Raw genomic sequence first — 22621 nt, 5'->3', positions numbered from 1 at the left:
TCATCTGGCTGCCATTAATTTGCCTAAATGTTTGGAATCAACTACATTAAGAGATTTTTAAAGGGCACATCTAAAAATGACATTAATGTCTCGATTTTTTCATTTAATTTATTACTAAGCCATTTTTATTAAGTTTGCATGATGGCTTGGTTGAAGTCACAAGGAAGGAACACATGTAATATAATATGAATAAATCTTGACAAATTACAGATTGGTTTATGAGTTAAATCCTCTGCCACAAGTAGGATATTGGCTTCTCTTAAAATCCACTGGCAATTAAAATAGTATGTTTCCTAAAAGAATGACTCATGAAGAAACAATCTTCACACCTATTGTGAGATTTCAGCAAGTCAATTGTGTCCTGTTAAATATACACTATTTGGAAATCTGTATTTGGCTTTTACTTCCGTTCAATGACACACTTTAACAAGCTCATATATAGAAATAGCTAAAAATTAACATGCAATAAATCTGATTGAACCCTCACTTTATAATTTTATCTGTATAATGAGTGCTTTTACAACTTAGCCATGCATTTTTGATTTGGCCTTTTAAAAAATTGTTCTCCAAATTTTTAATTGGCACCTAATGGCCTCTCCTTATTAAATATAGTGTGACTTTTAAGTACAAGAACCTAATGCACAGTGATCACATCATGTAATTGTTATAGCCATTTCCACTGAAAGAATTAGCACATTCTTTGATAGTCATTTTGAACTGCTCAATTAGCTGTTTCTGACTGTAATAATCCTAGTTCTCATTTCCAACTGCACCTCTGTGTCTGTTAACTGTCCTCTTGGCAGCACATTCTCCCTAGAAGAATGCTCTGGTGCCCACCATTCTACTTGCTGCTTCTATGAGACCACCTTCTTAGCTGCTCTATATGAGGGAGACCATATTGTATTCATGATCCTCTGTGGCCTATTTATCTGTGTGCGTATGAATGTGTGCACGCATGCATCTGCTTGTGAGGATACGCATACATGTGTGGGTAGGTACATGTGAAAGCCAGACAAATTTCAACTCCAAGTGTTATTTCTCAGGAACCACACACCTTTTTATCTGGAGAAGTTTCTCTCACAGGCATGGAATTTGTCAAGCAGAAGAGGCAGACTGGCCAAGCACCCAGCGATTCTGCTTTCTCCACTTCCCTACCTCTCGGATTATAAGCATGCATCACTACACCAGACTTTCTGCTTTTCATGATTTCTAGGGAATTAAACTCATGTCCTAGCACTTTTCAACTGCAGTGTCCCCAGCCCCTATGTGGTCTATCTTTAAAGGAAAGTAATTGTATAGAAGTGTGTGTCATTTCTGTTTGATTTTCATTGGTAAGTCTACTTTTCATAATGAAGTTCATGAACTGGCATTGACTATTAAGTGCAGACTGCATTTTGCTACTTTAGGCCATTTAAAGAAAGGCAAGGAGCTGCTATTCTTAAAAGTTACACTGGAAAAAGCAGGGTAAAGGGTTTTACAAAAGCTCTATCTGTGTGGTATGGCAGGTGTTTAGTCATGGGATCTGACTGTGTCCTCACAGGTTTCCTTCAAATTCTGTTACAAATGTGTCTATGGAGAAAAGATGTTTCACACCATTCCATGGCTCACAACAACTGAGAAACAAAACGAAACAAAAAAGTTGTTTTTATTAAACAGTGAACATTCTGTGAATAGGCCACTGTGATCTTAGAACATTTTCTTGATGCTGAAACAGTCAGTGCTTTCCAAAGCGTGGCAGTAGCACTGTCCCCCTTAATGTGAAAAGAAAGGCTTGTCAGTGTTGATTTCCCAGCGGCACTCCAGACTTCTCCTCTTCTCCAGGAGAACCTGAGACCCTGCATTTAACTAATGTTGGGGGATCTTTAATCAGTGAGTTTTCTTCACGCCATTTTAGATTGTGACTTATTTCCATGAATATTTTGATGGATATGATATGGATATGATATGATATGGATCAGTGTTGGTATAATATTCCTCAGTATTATTATCTGTTGGTCAGTTGAAATAAATGAACATTGTCTTGATAGGTCCTTTTTTTTAATAAAATAATACTTCAGATTTTTTTCTGTACTTAAACATACACAAAGATACAGACAGATACACACATACACACAAACACACACACACAGAGAATTGGGAAGGAATACAGGTGTAAATTTGGAACCATTTTCTGAAATCAACATAAATACTACGATATTTAAAGTAGTTGGTGCAATTTACATTATTAATGCAATGATTTATTCATTAGTGGTTAATGATGAGGCATTACTTAGTATAATTAAATGGATCATGTTTTATGATGAATATTTTCTTCAACTAAGCATTAGCTAATTGTAGTTAAGTCATTAAGTATACTGATTGCATGCTACACTCATTTTCTTGCTCTTTACAGATATTTAATTTAAAATACTTCCTGAGTGAATCAGTTATTTTCTTTGCTTCTGAGTGATCTGGGGCTTAAATGAAAGTTTGTCTTCTCTTCAAAAAATTTAATTTATTTCATTTTACACAAAGAATATGTAATTTCAAAGCATAATATAAGTACTTTTGCAAGATATGTGTATGAAATATATTCGTCACCTTCTTAAGAGCTTTCATCTTTTATTTAGTTACACTCATTTTGGTAAGGGACCCATTAATGCTATTTCTGTAGCTGTTGAAGGTCAGCCAGAAATCTAAGCTTGAGCACAATGTTCTACTTTAATTAATGCATTAGGTCAGTTTCTGTTGAATCAAGAAGAAAATAAGAACTTTTCAACCAAAAACTAATTCAGCGTTGTGCATATACTTATTTATGGGCTAAATTTACTTTACATTTTTTGAGTTTTCTCAGCATTCTGAGTTATTTCCTAGCAAGGGTTCTTGCCATATATTATCTGTCTACTAAGGATTCACTCCACCCACGTTTATCTGCAAAGCTGTATCTTTCTCAGCGTTTAGGCTCCTGATAAAGCCAGTCTTAGTTCCCCTTGGCTTTAATAGTGTGTTTAACCTAGGGCTTCACCTCAGACTTTTGCTTGCCGCTTGCTGGAGATTTATCACAACTTATAATCATGTGGCTGTTTACTCACTTCTTGTCTGTCTTTCCCTCTGCACTGCAAGCAATTCGAAAATATCTGTCATGCAAACATTTGTATAAGCAGAACATAGTCGAATACCTGCTCTGTAAGATATACTTAAAAATATGTATCATAAGGGATGAATGGATGGAAAGATGGATGATAAAAGCTTATGAGTTTGGGGAATGGAACTTACATGGCATGCTAATATGAAATTGTCTTTATCTGCTTATTGGCGAGGAATGAATAAGCCCTACTACTAATTTAACATTCACTTAAGCTATATAAGCAGAACTGATGAATTGGACCAAAGGAAATTGTAGTTTTTGTTATTTTCTGAGATAGTTGCTCTTTGTCCACACTATTATATGTGAGTTGGTTAACACTTCAAATGCAACTTTCTTTCTATAATTTTGATTATTCTTTTTTTTCACAAAGAATGATTTGTGAGTATAATTTTGTTAACAGTGACATAATCTACTTTAAAATTTAAAAATATGCTAGCAGAAAACATATTATGATTTGTATTTGTTAAGTGCCAAACCTGATGAAATATTCAGTGTCATTGGGGATAAAAAGGAGTAACTGTGCCCAATTCTAAATTATGTAGCTAATTGTCATTTAAACTGTCTCTATTAGATCAGTTATTCATAAAGCTAGAAGATTAAAGTTGGCTACCATTTGTACTTATATATGCTTATAAAATTCTTTGGTATGCTATTTTCAAATAAAACATAACATTTTGGGAAAATTAAAATACTTTCTATTTAGAAAGCCTATGATGGTTATTATCCCAATAATTAAAAGTAAGGGAAATTTCATAACTTCTGTTCTCTAAAACATAATACAATAGAAATAACTTTCCACATATTTGAATCTTCATGATAATAATTTTTGTGATTGCATTTGAAATGTGGTGCAATTTTACAGTGAAAGATCATTTTCAGTGCATCATTTAATTAGTCAAAAAGTGTAAAACATTCTATCTTAAATATTTGAACTAATAACAAAATACGGACTTAGTTTCTAATTGTATTGTCTCATACCATTTATTTATTATTATAAGTTCTCTAGTCACTGGGTAATAAGACTAACATCATAACACTTAATGTTGTCATTTAAATGATTTATTTCATCATATTACTAAGTTATAATATGGGTATGTTAACATATCTATTTACACAGTCACTTTGCAAAAGAGCATTAGTATCTGTATTTTACAAAAGAGAAAATTGTGTGCTCAAGTCACTGGCCTAAAGCTATATTGCTGTAAGCAAAATTCTGTGTTGGGTTGATGTGTTTTTTAAACCCTAAGTTTATGTTATTATATCACATAGTTTCTGGAAAATGCCATCTTCACATAAAATAATATACAGACATATTCTTAGTGTCAATTGCATTTCCCATTCAGTAAATCAGCAAGCATTTGTAGGTGTTACACATACTATGGCTAGTTGAAAATTATCCATGAGCTGTGTCTCCAGAGACCTTACTGTGTAAAAGAAGATTGTTGCTGGCAGCTGTGAATTTCTGCCCAAGCTTTGGTTCTTCTGGGACTTTAGCAACACTATTTTACACATTGCTTCATCTCTAGTTAATTCAAGTGTGAATGGGCTACTTCGCCTAGAGCAACCCTCAGTGAACCTTGTTCAACCAACATTTTACTAAGTTGTGTTGGCAGGAGGCAGAGTTTTCCTTATGAATCAGGTGGGAATTTTGAGTGAGTTCAAATAGGTGATTGGACATAGAGAACTCAGTGTTGTGTGATACCCTCAGACATACCAGTTATTTAAAGTGAATAAATGTCATTTTCTATCAATAGGATTAAAACCACTTCGTATTATCTTTAGGTTCTCCATTCTTTGTCTTTTAAGTCCTAAGGAATAGTTATCTCACAGAAGATCCTGGTGGTCCTTGGCAATGTGCAAGCAGGGTTCTTTGTGCTTGGGGTGATTTTACTGCTTTGGAAGATCTTACTCAAACTGCATGCTGGGCTTGAGGCAACTTCATTGCCAAAGACCTCAAGCATTCTCAACCCCATTAGTTATTGCTCCTCAGAACTCTCTTCCTAAGCCTTTGTATGATCACTTATCTTTATCCTCCTTGTGACTGTATTTCTAAATAGGTTGTAGACATGTCATGATTAGGGTTCATAATAACTGAAAGGTTTTATGTTGAAATATCTGGTCTACACACAAGTGGTGTTTAATATCTTTACACAAGTGCCATTAAATGTCTGTACAGAATCGGAATTTTTATCTAAATATGCTTAAGAAACTTTATTTCTAGGTAAGGATTATAGATCCTAAATAACATTAGTAATATTCATTTAACTTCTTTCAGGTTGAGACCTTGTGAGACTGACAGGGAGGGACTGCTTTTGAGAATAAGAAGAAAGTCCGAATTGCAGATGCCCACTTGTCAATTATAGACAGACAGCTAAGGATACAAGTATTATAGTTGGAGTGAATTTTAGTGTGAGTCTGTATCTTACACTTGATTTCGTACTTTAATTTTGACAATCAACAAAAGCTTGATTGATTCATTTTTTAAAAGAACTTCTCATGTTAAAAATCCATTAAAAGCTTAATTGAACATGAAAAGTACATATAATACCATCATTAAAAGTATGAGTACTGTCTTTTTGTTCCATTTAGCCTAACTCTCTTCTTTGATTGTCAATCAAAAGGCTGTGTGCTTTTATTTTTGTTTGTCTTTAATAGCTAATAAAGATTATTTATGCCTAATTTACTTAAATACCTCACTATCAGGACACCATCTGTAATTGTAAACAATTTTTTTTTTCAGTCTTTTGGTGATCTAAGAGACAGGTATAACATATCAGAGAGTTACAATTCTTATTGTTTAATCCAATATCAAGCTTTACAGATTACTCTTTGCACTGAACAATGGTGAAGAAGGTGTGACTTTTTTCATATCTCGGGTTAACAGTTGTAGTTATTTGAATGACAAATGCCAATCTAGACTTATGTATTTGAACACTTATTCCCGTGTGGTCAGGGCTACTTGGGAGAGGTTATGTAATCCTTAGGAGGTTGAGCCTTGGTAGAGGAACTATGTCACTGGGTAGTGATTTAAGGGCTTAGAGGCTGGCCCGACTTCCTGTTCCACTCTCCTTCATGTGATGCCTCAGACTCTTGCTCTGGTCACCTGCTGTGATGCTTACCCCACCATTAGGGACTCTCCACACAGAACTATAAGCCAAATAAACTCCTTCTTACTCACAGAGTTTTGTCACAGCAACAAAAAGCAACTAATACAGTGTTTTTCTTGCTTCTGCCTTTTATGTCACCTTGCAGTTGGAGTGACCAACTGCTTTTAAACAGAATTTTGCTTTGTAAACAGAATTAGACTAAATTCTAGCACTCAACCTTTTCCTGAAAGGGAAAGCTGCTCCTTTGCCTAAGTATTTTCTTGGCATTTGTAGTTTAGTATATGTTCATCCCATACCCCACATCCTATTTTATTTTTTGCTTCAATTAAGAATTTATTTTAAAAAACTGGCCATTCCAAAATCAAAGCATTCTAGATAATCCCACCATCTAAACAGATTTTGTGGGCTCAGAAAGATAAAAGGATGAAAAGCCATGAGAATAGAAAGGGGCTGACAGGAAGACACTGAATTTCTATCTCTTCCTGATTACAGTTTTGTGAAGTTTCAGGATGCATGGAGCAAATCCTGTTTAACCCTCTCCACCCCCATGTGTAGAAAAAAACATCCTGCTCTTTTAATATAATCTAAAAGTTCTTGATGGCAATGGCTCTTCTTCAGCAAATAGCCTCATGTCTACTTTACAAGTGCTCACTAGAGAAACAGAGATGGTGATCACAGCTCCCAATGTCATCTCTGCCGTGCACGGGTGTTTGCTCACTCAGAGTGATCTGAAAATGAGGTTTGTAATAAGTGAACAGTGTGGATAATAATTTTATTTCATTTTTAAAAATTGTTGTTGTGTCCTTGGTCTGGAATACTCTGAGGTCTGCCCTGAATTCTTCATAGATTGACTACTACTCAGTTTTCTGCAATCATAAAAATTCCTTAGTATAATAAATCACTTAATATGTAAAAATTCAAATTTATCAAATGTATTTGATAGCAAATCATATTCCCTGTTAAGTACAGCAGCTTCTGGGAGCTCTTAATTGTTGGGGATGCCTTTGAGAAATGGAGTCCCTGGACACTGTGTTAGCTACACTCTGCTTCTCCCTGTGAATCACCTGCAAGGAATGGAATGTGCCAGTCTGGGTGTGTAAATTATCACCACAGTACTGAGATCTGAAATGGCTGTGATGCAGGATTGTCCTGGCATGATGATGCTGTGAGTTTTCACATCAGTTTGACCTGTCAGAGAACGGTCATTCTAGTTGAGAGCACTAAAAATATGTTTATGTTCACTCCTACCCTGCAATTGCTAACTTTTGAACTGTGAATGTAAAACAGCAGAACTCTTTGAATTGCCTTTGGTGAAATAAAAGCCTTATGGCTGAGAAACCGCTGTGAGAACCTCCCCCCCTCCCAATTCTTATGCTTCCATAGGGCACTTAAGAGATTTGCCTTTGCCAGCAATGATAGGCAGTGCAGAGATAAAAGTCAGGAGCAGAACACTGAGCTCATGTTTTCATCACTGGATGTCTGGGAGAGCAGCAGCAGAAAGATTAACAACTGCTTTCTAGATATCAGGTGACCCTAGATTTTACTAGATAGCAGGTGACTTTAGATATTTGCTCTGTTTCCTGTATAAAGAATCAAAATTATTAATGTAAGATGCACAATATTAGCATCTTACATTACAATATTACAGTGTAGAGAAGTAATGGTATACACACAGAGGTATATATACCTCTTAAAATAAAAGAGTCTTAAAATAATGTGGAATCGTATGAAGCTGTCTCAGAACTTGCCAACTGTTAATCCATTGGACATTTATCCAAAGTGGATTCTAAGGGCAAAATGTTTTGGATTTCTTGTGGAAACTGGCTCCCAAAGACAAAAAAACTGCAAAGGAATCCAAGAATATATATTAATAATTAATGCAAAGATTTGTTAGTTACTTTAATGGTTGTTGGCAAGTAACAACTTGAAATTTGTTTTGAAAAGATTTTTGTTTTGACTGAGATACGGTCTGTTCTGACGGAATGCAGAACGCATGGAGCAGACTGCAATGGCTGCTCACATTTTGTCTGTATACCAAGGAAGCACAGAGAAGTGAATGCTGCTGGGGTCAGCTAGCTTTCTGCCTTCTTCCTTTTATTCATTTGAAGACCCAGTCTTGGGTGAGTTCTTCCTCCTACCTTAAAACTTTTGAAACTCCACATAGACACACCCAGAAGTATGTCTTATAGATGAGTCCAAATCCAGTCGGGTTGGTGATATGGAATAGCTATCTTAAAAGCCATTTCAAGGATAAATGATATTTTAAATGCTAAGTAACCACAATATGATAATATATAAGCAAGCTCATGTGAATTCTTTATTTGCTATCCTTTTGAATTTTAGCAGCTTAGAACCCAGCAGCCTTTTGTGAATATGATACATTTTCATTAACTAAGTTGCATATATTCCTATAATGTCACCCAAAGCTTGTTTAAATTATGTATAATGTAGTTAAATGTTGGTAAAATGAAAGACCTGGAGGGGACAGGAGCTCCACAAGGAGAGCAACAGACCAAATAATCTGGGCAAAGGGGTCTTTTCTGAGACTGATACTCCAACCAACAACCGTGCATGGAGATAAGCTAGAACCCCTGCACAGATGTAACCCATGGCAGCTAAGTTTCCAAGTAATGGGAACAGGGGCTGTCTCTGACATGAACTAAGTGGCTGGCTATTTGATCACCTCCCCCTGAGGGGTGTGCAGCCTTACCAGGCCACAGAGGAAAACAATGCAGACAGTCCTGAGGAGACCTGATAGGTTAGGGTCAGATGGAAGGGGAGGAGGACCTCCCCTATCAGTGGACTTAGGGAGGAACACAGGAGAAGTTGAGAGAGGGAGGGTGGGATTGGGAAGGGAGGAGGGAGGAGGTTACAGCTGGGATACAAAGTGAATTAAATATAATTAATAAAATAATAAATAAAATTTAAAAAGTTGGTAAAATGATTGAGACTACTGTTTTAATTTAAAATAAGTCTTTCAAATGAATGAGGGAATACCAAATAATTGTCTTCTCATGGTTGGTCAATATGTCCACTGTAGTCATAAGTAGAAGACCAAAATAGCATACCTCAGCAGAAAAACAAACCAACCAACCAACCATGATGGAGTATATTTCTGAGTGGGGAGTTTTTTTTGTTTTGTTTTGTTTTGTTTTGTTTTGTTTTGTTTTGTTTGGTGTGGCAAGATGGGAAGAATCAATCCAGAATATTCTTTCATCAAATCTCAAGGTTTTTTTTTTAATGTTGTTTGTTTCTTAGTTACTTAGCATTTATTTTCCATTCAAACACAGCATTCTTCTAGAAAGTTCACATGTTTATTCCTTACATAGAACTTTACTGTGCTGTGAATTAAATGTTAAAGTAATTTATTCTTGTTTTTCTTTTTATTTCCAAGATTAGAATTCCAGTTACACAGTTGGCTTTCAATGGTCTGTTTTGCATTGAAAAAAAAAAAAAAGATTGCTGTGGTTCCACTCCTAGTGGCATATTTCATATAATATTGAGCTATGTTTCATCTTTAAAAAACTAGTAACTTATTAAAATCCCAAATAAAAGAATTAATTATAATCCATAGTTTAGAGCTCACTTTTAGCATTATTATCCTGTGAATTTGGCCAAATGTATAATGTCATAGTTTCACATCTCACCAAGCTTTTCATTTCTTCACAAAGACCTCTGTGTGCTCTTCTTCCTATCCTGCTCACCAGTCTGGAAACCTCTGGTGAGCCTTGCTGATTCGTTGCTTTCCTCCTCTAGCCTGTAGCTGTCTAGAGCACAGACCTTATGGAATCATAGTGTATATGTTGCCTTTTCAAACTGACTTGACTTTTTAAAATCCTAAGGAACCACCATATAATACCTATAATCAAGCTCATGAGACTGTGTATTTAGGACCAGCTGTCCTTCTGAAGTTTAGCAGTTCGAAACCCAGCAGCTCTTTGTGTATGTGGTGCATCTTTATTTTGTGTGTTCCAGAGTCTCCCATGTGTATGTTATTTAGTATGTGTACTAACGTGCATGCCAGAGTCTCCCATGTGTATGTTATTTGTCTTCTGAGGCTGAAAACTCACTTTTATGTCTCTTGAGACAGGGTCTCATGTAGCCCAAATCTTGGACTTGTTATATGAGCTGAGGGAGACCTTTAACTCCAGGTCTTCATACTTGTCTCTCCTAAAAACTTGGATTATAAGAATGTAACACCTTACCAGGCTCTAGAGCACATTGCTTTGCAGCAATTTATATATCCCAGTGCTAAGTTTTTTGTTTACTCATTTGACCAATGACAGGCATGGTTTTTAAGTTCATTTAGTTATATATAAGGCTGCTTCAATCACTTTTTGGTCGATTTTTATATGAATAAAAAAAATTCAACATAAATAATATGAAGAGATCAGAGAAAGTCCGGTGTGTGATTAAGATCCTGTGTGAATTTGTATGTGGTGACATGAACTGGGCATGTTAAAGACTCCAGAGCCTCAGACCCATGGAGGAATGGCAAAGCCTTCTCCCTCAAGTGCGCTTCAGAGACATGACAAAGCCTTCCTCTGGGGACTGAGTGTGAGGGTTGGCAGTGTGTGCAGAAAATGTCCATCATAACTTCTCCCTTTTGGATACCTGCAACATGAAGACTGCTCCCCTACAGAGATGACTCTTACTAAGATTAGCCAGACCTACTTCCTTTATCCAGCTGTGCAAAACATAAGCTCTGCTTCTTGGTTTATCTGTATGTAACAACCGTGCCATCTTGTTCAGCTGTATGCAATAACCCCACCTCTCTGTTCAACTGCATATGACACACAGTCTGAGATCCCTTGGTGCTGTGGTGTCTCAGAACTTGAAACCACCAAATGGTATCTTGCTTTCTGTGTGTCAGTCTTTTCTTCATTCCCTTTCTACCCCAATCAGATCTGACCCTGGAGCCATTTTGAGTGCCAAAGGTGTGGTTGCTGGATCCCATGGCAAGAAAGTATTTACCTTCTCAGGAAAATCAGCAAATCATCTTCCATGTTGTTATGCTGTTTTGCATTCCCATCATAAAGGGTTTTCCCTGCACTGTGTTAGCTTTGAGTCCTTTGGGCATACAGTAATGATATGACTTGATCATGTGGTGACACAGTCTTTACCCTTTTGAGAAAATCATTTTTCTTATTAATATACCTACTTTTAATTTATGTTGTCTTGTTACCTTACTAGAGACTGCCAGTAGATGCTGAAAGTCATCGTTGACTTGTTCCAGAGGCTTGTGAGAAAGCCTTGAGAGTCTCACCATTGAGCATAATGGTTGGTGGGTTTTGTTTTCCTATTGACTTAATTTTGTTAGAATTAAAATTTCTTGGTTACTACAGAAAATAGAAAGTTTTCTTACGGAATTTTCACGTGTATATATATTGCGCTTTGTTCTGATTTCCTCCACACTGTCCTCTTCTGTTGCCGCCCCTCATTTCTGGGCCTGTTCCTCCCTTCAAATAGCTTCTGCCCTGAAGTCACTTCTACTGTTACTCTCTCGTGCTCTGTCATCTCTTCTTAGCTTTATTCCTTTTACACATACCTTTGTCATCTTTCCGGTTGTTGCTGTATGAGAGAGACTGATATAACAAATATATAAATACAACCTGCTGAATCTGTTTTGTTCGATTCTGTGTATATGGTATCAGGCCTAACCACTTTGCATTGGACAGCCAACAAGAAAATCATCCCTGGGAGAGGCTAATTTTCTTTCTGCTGTCATTAGCTGCCTATAGTTTTATGTTTAAAGATGGGACCCTATGAAATTTTGTTCTTTCCATGTTAGCGTATCTATTGGTATCGCTAGTTTTCTGGTCTTGTTCATGCAACCATTTCTAGGAAAGACTCGTTCATAGCAGACTTCCTGGAATTCTGGCTTTTAGATTTTTTTTTTTTACTCTAGCCACACTTATCTGTGAGTATAAGGATAAGATTCAGAATGCACTAATAAGTTTTATTAGCCTAGCAAAGTGGTGGTGATTTTCTTTATGGCCGAATGAAGTTCAATCCTATAGATGGACCACATTACTAATGGCCATTTAGGCTAGTCCACATCCTACTTGTGAGTGACTAACTCGGCAATAAGCAGGATATGCAAGCATCTCTGTAGTAAGTGAGTCCTTTGGGTACATACTGAGCAATGACATAACTTGAGAATCCAGTAATATGCAATTTACATTTTGAGAAGCCCTCTTGTATTTTCCTATTATCTTTAACAGTATGCTTTCCTAACCTGGCAATACTTCTCTTTCCACATGCACACTAGCCCTTCTTTGTTTTCCTCATTATCGTCATTTTGACTTGCATGTTGTAGAGTCCCAAGCAATTTTAATCTCCATTCCTTGATGGTGCCACATGTTGAACACTTTTTGAAACATTTATTGCAATTTATATTTCTTCCTTTGGGAACTGTTGTTCAATTCAGTACCCCATTTACTGATTAGATGGCAAAGTGCATTTATTCCTTTCTTTTAAAATATTTTATATTCATTTTACATTCTTGTTGCAGCCCTATCCCTGTTCCCTTTCCAGTCCCACTCTCCCTATCTTTCCCTCCCCTTTTCCCAGCCATTCAGGACTGAGCATGTTCTCCTCTACTGTGGCCTGACAAGGAAATCCCACCAGGGGAAATCAATAAAACAGCTGGCAAAGGAGTCCTTGTCCAATGCAGTTCCTGCTTCTCTTACTAGAGGACCCACATGAGGCTACATATGCTACATCTTTGTATGGTGCCTAGGTCCAGCTCCTGCATAGCCTTGATTGATGCTTCAGGAGAGGGAGTGCAGAGAGTTAAGAGGGTGGAGAACAAACCTAGGATAGCATGGGCAAGAGGACTGTAGAGAAAAGAGAAACTGAGGGTGGGGGTAGCTCTGTGACAAGCTGGAGACCTAAATCAGTGTAGGTTCCTGGGAGGATATGAGGGGGACTCAAGCAGAGACTCCTAGTATCAGAGGCCATAGAGACTGCAGAGGACACCCTCTAACAAGACTAGTTTCCTAGTAGAGGGAGGTGAACACCAACCCACCCATAAAAATTTTGATCCAAAATTTACTCTGCCTACAAGATGTGCAGGGATAAAGATGGAACAGATAGAGCAGAGGCTGAATGAATGCCCAGCCAATGCCTGGCACAACCAAAGACCCACCCTATGGGAGAGTGTCAGCCCCTGACACTATGAAAGATGCTCTGCTAAGCTTGCAGACAGGAGCCTATCAGGGCTGTCCTGGGAGAGGCTCTCAGCAGCACCTCAAGACAGATGCCAGGACTCACAGCCAAACATTGGGCAACACATAGGGAGTCTTATGGAAAAGAGGGAGGAAAGAGAAGAGGACCTGGAGGTGACAGGAGCTCCACAAGAATATCAACAGAGCCAACGAAGCAAAGTGCTTTTTTAAGTGTATTCTGCAACGAGTTAAGAGGCTTGCCTCTGTTCCTATTTAACTGAGAGCTCTTTCTCATAAGCAAGTGTTGGATTTTTGTCAGTTCCTGTCTTTCTATTAATATGGTTCTGCAGGTTATTTTTTTTTAATCCGGTTGTCATAGATTACAGTAATGGATGCTTGGATCCTCTTTGCATATCTAGAATAAATCCCACTTGGTTGTATTGTATAATCCTTTTAACACATTGTTGGTCTCTACTTGCTAGTCTTTTGTCAAGCTTATTAGTATCTATGTCCATAAGAGGTAATGTCCTATAGTTGGCTTATCATTTTAATAGGACTTAAGTACCACATGTATTCTTATTCTTATTTGATGGCTTTAACACTTACTGTTAGGTTCTCTATTATGCATGATGTATTCAAGAGATAGAAATTCACTTTCAACGAACCCCTCCGTGTCTCACTCTTCTAAATGATTTTTCTGATGCAAAAATCGATACCCCTAAACTGTTGTCTTAGTATTCTTTATAATCAAAGTGTTTACACATATAGGAAAAGTAAGGAACATGTCTTAGTTTTTCATGTGTTCAATGCACATTTGAACAAAGTCCTGGAATCATTTTTGTCCCTATGGTGAAAATAGAATAGTATCTTAAAGGCAATTATACATAATTTGATCAAAACTTTCAAATTGGGCTGTTCTCTTTTGGACAAATGGTGAGCTTTATTTAAATTCAAAGGTCATGGACAAATATTATACTTAATACAGTTCTTTTCATTCTGTCTTACCAATGTATATTACTATGTCATCAATTGTGAATGGAATAGAAGAGAATGAAGCATTCTATTTCTGGCTCTACATTGACTTAAATAAAGCATCAAATCAATGTTTGCAGCAAGTCATATAAGCACCAGTCCGATTAGAGTTGATCAGCACATACTTATATTTAATTTTATTTTCTATTTAGAGGGTAATTACATTGTTTCCCGTTCTCTCTTATTACTCCCACGCCCTCCACGTCCCTACTTCCTCCCAAATTCACTGGGTTCCTTTTCTTTTTAAACATTGTTTTTACATATACACACTAAAAAAATAATCAAACACTTAAGTACAACCTACTCAGTCCATTCTTCTTTTCCTCCACATATAGGTTTCTAGTATCTGGTAACCAGTCGGGGGGGTTTCATTTTCTCAGCAATTGTTATTGGCTGGTACCTCTTCAACTGGGGGTGGAGCCCTGGGAGTTTTCCCTATTTCTGGTAGAATGTTTACTTGTATTAGAACTGCTCCAACCTCATTTAGGCAGCCATGTTGTCAAGATAATGGGCTTAGCTTCCCAGCATAGCAGAATTCCTGGTCCTCTGGTCTGTTCCTGCATCTGTGATGTTCTCTAAGCCTTGGCTGTAGGAGTTGTGTAGTAGAAGTATCAGCTGAGACCTGCATCTCACAATCAGTTGATCTCTGTATTTTGACCAGTTGTGTTGGTTTTCAGTAGCTTCAGTCTGCTGCAAAAACAGAAGTTTCTTTGGTGACGGCTGAGAACCGCCCTTTCTGTTGGTGTAAGGATACGTACTTAGAATGAACTTATGGATTATGCTGCTTTAGGATAGTAGTGAACATTGTGTGGATTTAGACATGTTGCTTCTGTTTAGGAAAAGGTAATAAGAGCACAATTGTTTCAAAAGAATAAACAACATTTTAAAGTCCCAATTCTCTTGGAAATTTTATTATTATTTGTTATTAATTATTACTATTATTAGCATACCTCACCAGAGTAGTTCACTGAAGGTCTAAGCTAGGGGAATAAGAAAGCTTATATTCTTGTAATTAATTTACATTTAAAGACTTGGTCCACTCATACAACTCCATGTACAACCAAAGATAAAAGGTGAGAGTTATTTAAAATTGTGCCAGTTTTCTTTAGGAAACTGATTTTAAATTAGTGTTACTATTTACACCGATATTTTTCTAAGCCCATATTCTGCATTTATATAGACTCATGACTGTTGCAATAGTAAAAATAGTTGTTACCTGCCCATGAAGATCGTTGGCTGGCTGGCTTCCTTTCTGTGTCCATATGCTGCTGCTTGGAAGAATCCTAAGACTCTGCTTTCTATGCCACGGGGTTCACTCACTGTAAAAGCCATAAAGTGCACAGTAGGGAGGAGCAGACTGCTTTCCAAAAAACTATTTTATCAGTTCTCAAAATTTCATGGCGGGTTTTTGCTTTTTTTTTTTATTTAAAATATTGATTTTTAAAAACTAATAACTTAAAACTCTCTTCTGTCTTACTTCATCTCTTGCTCTCTCACCAAATAAATAATAAATGTTCCACAAAGTATTAATTCCTCCTAAAGGTTCTATAGTGCATTGATATCATTAAGCAGACTTTTACTACTAAGCCTAGATAGCCGATAGAGACAAATGATTCTGAGACTTTCTTCCTCCACTGAGGAAGCATGGGGTGGCAGTTTTTAGGGGTACTACTCATTAGCCTTCTATGCTTTCTGGGCAGACTTGATGACCTTGCTAGCTCCAGCAGCCTTTTTGTCCACGGCTTTGATCATACCCGTAGCAGCTCTCTTCCTCGTGTCACATACAGCCAAATGACCCAGTGAAGGAGAGTCAGAGATGTTATAGGCAGATGTGGGCTTGCCTGGTACCCTAGCAACAATGGCTGCATCAGCAAATGCCAGGAATTAGAGCCATCTTCCCAGCTTCTTACCAGAATGGCAATTAAATGTGTGTGTGTGTGTGTGAGAGAGAGAGAGAGAGAGAGGGAGAGAGAGAGAGACAGAGAGACAGAGACAGAGACAGAGACAGAGAGAGTTGCCTGGCACATGCTGGGATTAAAGGCATGTGTCACTATGCTCAGCAATCTTTTTTTTTTTTTTTTAAAGCTCAGAAACTTGCAAACTCAGCAAAGCTAGGTGAGCTGTGTGACAGCCCAGCACAGGGGCACATCCATCACTAATTTTGCTTGAGTGGTTCAGGATAATCATCTGTACAGCGAAGCCAGCTGCTACCATTAGTGGGCTATTTTTGTTGTTCCGAGCAATGTCACCACGTCTAACATCTTTGACAGACACCTTCTTTATGTTGAAGCTCATTGTCCCTGAAAGAGTTTCACTGAAAACCCCATGGTGCTTATCAGTAGATTTTTCCTCAATTGTGACATTGGCTGGGGGCAAAGGGAACCAGCATGCTAGGTTTGAGAATACCAGTCTCCACTCGGCCCTCAAGGACAGTACCAGTACCATCCATTTTATAGACATCCTGGAGGGGCAGTTGCCAAGGTTTGTCAGGATGAGCTGGTGGCAGGATACAATCTAAAGTCCTCAGCAGTGTGATACCACCAGTGTTCCCAGCTCTACAGGTGACTTTCTGTCCCTTGAACCGAGGCCTATTGGCATGTACCTCCAGTATGTTGTCAGCATTCCAACCAGAAATTGACACAGATGCTACTGTGTCAGGACTGTACCTGATTTTCTTGGTGTAGGTGTTAACTTCCTTAACAATTTCCTCCTATATTTTATGCCTGGAGGGTAGTTTGATGGAACCTGTATTGTTGACACCAACAATTATGTGTTTCATAGTCAGTGTGTAAGACAATAGCATGCTCACAGATCTGCCAATTCTTGGAGATGCTAGCTTCAAATTCACCAGCACCAAACAACAACATTCAGGACACCATGTCAGACTGTTATGTACCTATAAACATGTTTTTGATTAAAAAAAATCTCTGTGGAACATTAATGGTAGTCACACAACATTTGCTGGTCTCAACTTTCTACAGGGAGATATACTAGTGATAGCACACTTTATGTTTGTCCAAGACACAGGCATACTTGAACAAACCTTTTCCCATTTCAGCAGCCTCCTTTTTAAGTTTTCCATGGTCTGTTTGCCAGTTCCACCACATTTGTAGACCAGATGGCCAGGGATAGTGCACTTACCGGGATATACATGTCCAGTGATGATAATGTTGGTGTCTTTTCCTTTCCTATTTTGGCTCTAAGTTAGCAATGTTTTTCACAACACCTTTCTTCTGACAGCAAACCCATCGCAAATAAGCAGTAGACTTTATTGGAAAACATCTACAAAGCCAAAGATCAGCAAGAGAAAAGAATGTGTGTCTACCCCTGATTCTGCCATGGTTTTCCAGGGAAACCTCATGGCCAGGGTATACAGTGGTCATCTGTACCAGCAGATGACTGAAGCTTAGTCTGAGGTTAGTTGTTGGCTGTGTAAATGCCTTGTTTGGAAATGCCAGAAGCTCAGCTTCTGCAGACCTTATAACTCATGGGATTTTACAGGTCCCTCTGTTCAAACCCCAAGAAGCTGAGCTTGGGTGGCCCCTCCTCCCAGAATACCAGGAAGTCCCTACCAGCTACCATTCTCTCCCAAATGCAGGGTCCTGCCAGTTACCCTAGGAGAGAACTGCTTCTCATATTACAAAAAAAAGGGGGCCACTTAGAGCGAATTAAACTCTAATGAGACATGAAAGCTAAACAAACATAAATGTTTTTCAATAGTTTTTCAATAGTTGGAATGTGAGATCCTCATTGCCTTTGTTAAATCCAATAGTCACATTTTTATATTTCTATGCAGCTGCTGCTATGTTCCCAAATGGCTCTGCCAGTGCCTTCATTTACCATGCCCAGTGTCCGGCCTTGGGGTTGCTTTGCTTTCAACATAGATGCTAAAAGAACTTCTCAGATAACATTCTCGTTCACAAATGTTCTATCTGTTCTGTCTCTCACCAGCTACCCATCAGATGTGTCAGTTGTTTAAAACTTTGTACGTGTGTGTGTGTGTGTGTGGTTAAATGTTGCCTGTGATTGTTGCTAATTAGATTGTGAGGACCGTGTGGGATATCAGTGGCAGTTCAGGTTCTTGTTATCAATACCATAATGCAATGCATGTGGGAGAAACATTATTCAGGTAATGAGTTTTTCATGAGGTGGAATGGTGTAATTTAATGGGGTTTGTTACATGTAGAGAGGATTATTTATCCTCTCTTTCTCTCGCTGACAGACAGGAGGCTTTCAAAGGAATGATAGCTTTAGGTTCTTATGTGTTTTTGTTAGGGCTGGGGTGCACATTTAGCCTTGATTCCAATAGACTACCTAGCTAAATGGTGAGCTAACCTGGTTGTGCGGAGCTCCGTTTTGCTCAGTGTAGTGCAAGTTTTGGTGTCTTTAAAAAACTCAGTTATGTTATGTAAACATGCTTTTGTTTTAATCCCAGGTGTCGGATTTGGGGCTGATTCAGATTGTCCACAGCAGCAAACTATTTGCCTTATGTAGGCTCTAATGGGGCTCTATGCCAGCTGCAGATTGTTTAATTCTGAGGACTCTGGAGAGGGAATAAATGTCCGAGCCCAGGAGTAGGAAAGGGGGCTCCGAGAAAGAAAAAGGCTGCTACTGCCACCCCGCCCCCTCTTCACCCCCAAGTTGCTGTTGATGCAGTTTGATCAGAAGAAACTATAGAGATATTCTGAAATGAAGATTGGATTTGGCCCAAGGAACTATGTCCCTAAAACAGCAAGAAGTAGCTAAAGAGAGCTATCCTTTCTCCCCACTAACCTTCTTTCTCTCCTACCTGGTGTAGGAAGGGATTGGGGTGGAGAAGGGAGATAGAGGCATTAAGAAAGCAAAATAAAATAATTTAAAAGCCAACCTACAGCTTGGGTTACCTTCCCTGACCTTCAGGTCCTCCAAGTCACAGCCACAGCTGGGGATGACTCCCTGCTACTGACCTTGACCAGGGCTCTTATGCTCAGGAGCCAAGGCTGGGTTCAGTAAACAGAGGAATTAAAACAGTATTTAATTCAAACAAGAGGAAAGCAGAAGAGAACAGTAACCTCAATGGTAAAAGCAGTGCACTTTGAAAGTTCTTCCGTAGATGATTTGAAGCCTTAGAATCTAATTTTATGTGAATTTTCATTAATGAGAAAAAATAATGCACAATTACTATTGGTCTTCAGTACTTCTGAAGCACATAGTACCTGTTTCCCCCCCATATTTTTGGAGGGTAATTACCTTTTGAGATAGCATTAGCCAATTTTCAATCTTATCACTTAGAAATGACCCAGCTATTCCATGTTAGGTATTAAACTTGTACAAAGAGTGTCTTTATGGAGCCACCATTTTTATTGTCCTAAAATTACTGATTTGAAACCTGATTTGTAATACACCCTGGAACATCCAAATTTATTGAAAATTGGATTTTTTTCAGAATTTATATGACTTTTAAACTGACTATGATACATTACCAGTAGAGTTTGTAAAGTTTATTCAAATTATAATTACCAAGCAGCTAAAATGCGGAAGTTCTCTCTCTCTGGGAGTCTCCAGACTGCGCCCATGCGCCACATTTAAGCTGACGACAATGATTCCCTTAGACACACAGCTTGAAGCCGACTGCTGAATGGCAAATGATGAGTGTTGCCATATTTCCTGTCAAATATTCTTATTGCTATAATATATGAGAGTTTTACATATCTGAATGTCAGTGATATACATTTTATTTACGTTGAAATGTTTAAATCCTTTGCAGTAGAACAGTGCACTGGAATGTTTCATTAATAATGACTAAGTAATTTTTAAAGTAAATCTATGGAATTTCTAGTTACTAGGATATTTGCCCATCTGTTCAATTTTTATTCATTAATAGTATCTGAATAGAGAAAAAAATGAGGCAAAAATAGGTTTACCTAGCATAGGAATGAGGAATGAGAACTCTGGTATTTCCTCTGATAGTCAAGGAAAGCAGGGACATTAGAATGCCAGCGTTATAGAAATCAGGTTGAACATCGATTAGACACAACACCAGAATATTCTATTACACCTAGAATCCCAGCTTCTCATGGTTAGGGAGTGCATTTATTTAAGGCTTCTGAGATCCAGGTTAAGAGAAAGGTATTGAGGGGGAGAGGATGATCCCAGAGACACCATGCTAGCCAGCTGGTAAGGATCCAAGGATGACTGTGGATTTCGGGAGAGTGCTATAAGTATCCAACCAAAGGTGAGGTGAGGCCCAGGAATAGGATGCTCACATTGGGGGTTGAAGGAAACTCCAAAAATCTAGAAACCTACAGGCTTTGCTTGATGCTGGTTTGGTGGAGCGTTCTGAGAGTACAGGACATTTGGTGCTTAAGTTCCTGTGTCTGTATCCATGCTGTGCAGGTGTGGAGTTGGAGAGAGCTCAGCGAGGGCGCAGCATATCGCCTGTTTCCAGACGTTCTGGAGATCACCAGCTGCAGGATCATTATCCTCCTGCTGTTTTTCCGTCTCTAAACTTAGGTTCCCTAACAAGCTAGTCGCTCTACTGCCCCAGGCTTTCTCCCGTCATCAAGGTTCCTACTGCCGTTCCCGTAGCTCTTTAATAGCCTGTACCTCTTGATGCAGGAACTTTTTCATTCCGATAGTCATAGCGTAGTGACAAACAATGTGACGAAATGAATTGTCTGAAAAATTTTGCTACACTGTTTTCTCCAATAAGAAACTTTGACAGGCTTTAACAACATTTTTGTTTGTATAAAATCATACGTTATATATTTTCTCCATGAACACAGTTTACCTTTATTTGCTTTTTGTTTCTTTTCGATGAATTAAACATTAACAGACTGAGAAAAAAAATGCTTCAGACAGTCTTTTCGAGCTGTCATTTGTTATGGGATATGGAGCTTTGTACAATATAGCATTGGAATACATTTAAACGAAGTATGCTGGGCTAGTGAGATGGCTCAGTGGGTTAAAGCACTTGCCACGGAATTGTGGATACCAGAGTTTGAATCCCCTGAATGACTGCATGTGAAGCCCTGAACAGTAATGCATGCCGATAACGTCAACAAGGTTGGAAGGACTCTTGGCAGGTCTAGATCCAGCTAAGGTGGGGTATGTAGGACTGAGAGACCATCGTCTCAAACAAGGTAGAAGATGAGAGCAAACATCGAATTCTGCCCTCTGACCTCTTCCATGAGCGATCCATGGCACACATGTATACACACATATATGAATACGAATACACCACCACCACAACACACACACACACACACACACACACACACGCACGCGCGTGTGCGCACACACACACAAAGATTTAAAAAGATCTTTAGAGAAAGTGTCTTGATATGCAGCAATGGTGTTAACTGGATTTGACACTAGAACTGCAGGACGTGAGAGCTGTGCTGTTCCCATTTGCTTCAGTAGATCTCTGGAAGGGAAGAAACTCAAGTCAAACCCTCTTGAAACCCTTGAGGTTGACCACAGAGGCTTATCTTTGGAACAAGAGGCTGAGGGATACACATTTCCTTTGCAGTTGGCGCTGTTTTCTGCTAAAATGGCAGGGACTTCCAAATGCTTGCCCATTGCCAGGTTGTCGTAAGAGGGAACTGCTGGCCCTGAGGTATACCTTTAAGTCCTTTTCTTCTTCCAACTGACAAAATTCAAGCTGAACTATTTTATTTTTTCACCTAAAGGGAGATTATGATTTCATAGCCTTATGTGCCCAAACAAAATTGTATTCATATGGGAGAAGTACGGTAGCCCTCATTTACTCAAAAAGTGTCTGTGCCTCTTGGCATTTTGTATCTTGCTATTTTAACAAGCAACTGGAACTTCCTTTAAATGAAAACACCCTCTCACTTCCAACCATTTAACAGACTTAATAGTGACTGTGGAGAAGCACCTTTCCATCACTGTGCCTCTCACCCTTCCCAAGCCTCACCTGCGCTGCTGTTGATTTAGGTCTGTAAACACCTTGTCATTTTGAAGAGTTTTGTAAAGATTACAGGTCAAACACTTTTCTTCAAGAAATGGCAGGACACCGTGACTGCCTAGTCTTCTTGATATCTTATATTCTCACCTTCATGTAGCCCATACAAGAGTTCCTTAATGTACTACAGTCACATTGAAGGTACTATGTTACACTAGTTGAAAACAGCCCTTATAGTTTCTTTTATCAAACAACATGTATTCCAAAACAAACCATTTTC

The 22621-nt window shown here is 38.4% G+C and overlaps 1 protein-coding gene and 1 pseudogene across 3 annotated transcripts in view; one reads left to right on the top strand and one right to left on the bottom strand.

The window, feature by feature from the left end:
- The window catches only part of Chsy3 (chondroitin sulfate synthase 3), a 259007-nt gene that overhangs the window by 52284 nt on the left and 184102 nt on the right, over window positions 1–22621 (top strand). The window lies entirely within an intron of this gene.
- Window positions 16119–21056, bottom strand: LOC132652239 (elongation factor 1-alpha 1-like; annotated as a pseudogene).

The sequence above is a fragment of the Meriones unguiculatus genome, chromosome 2, assembly GCF_030254825.1.
Source record: "Meriones unguiculatus strain TT.TT164.6M chromosome 2, Bangor_MerUng_6.1, whole genome shotgun sequence".
Taxonomy (NCBI): Eukaryota; Metazoa; Chordata; class Mammalia; order Rodentia; family Muridae; genus Meriones; species Meriones unguiculatus.
This window is presented reverse-complemented; position numbering and strand designations above follow the sequence as displayed.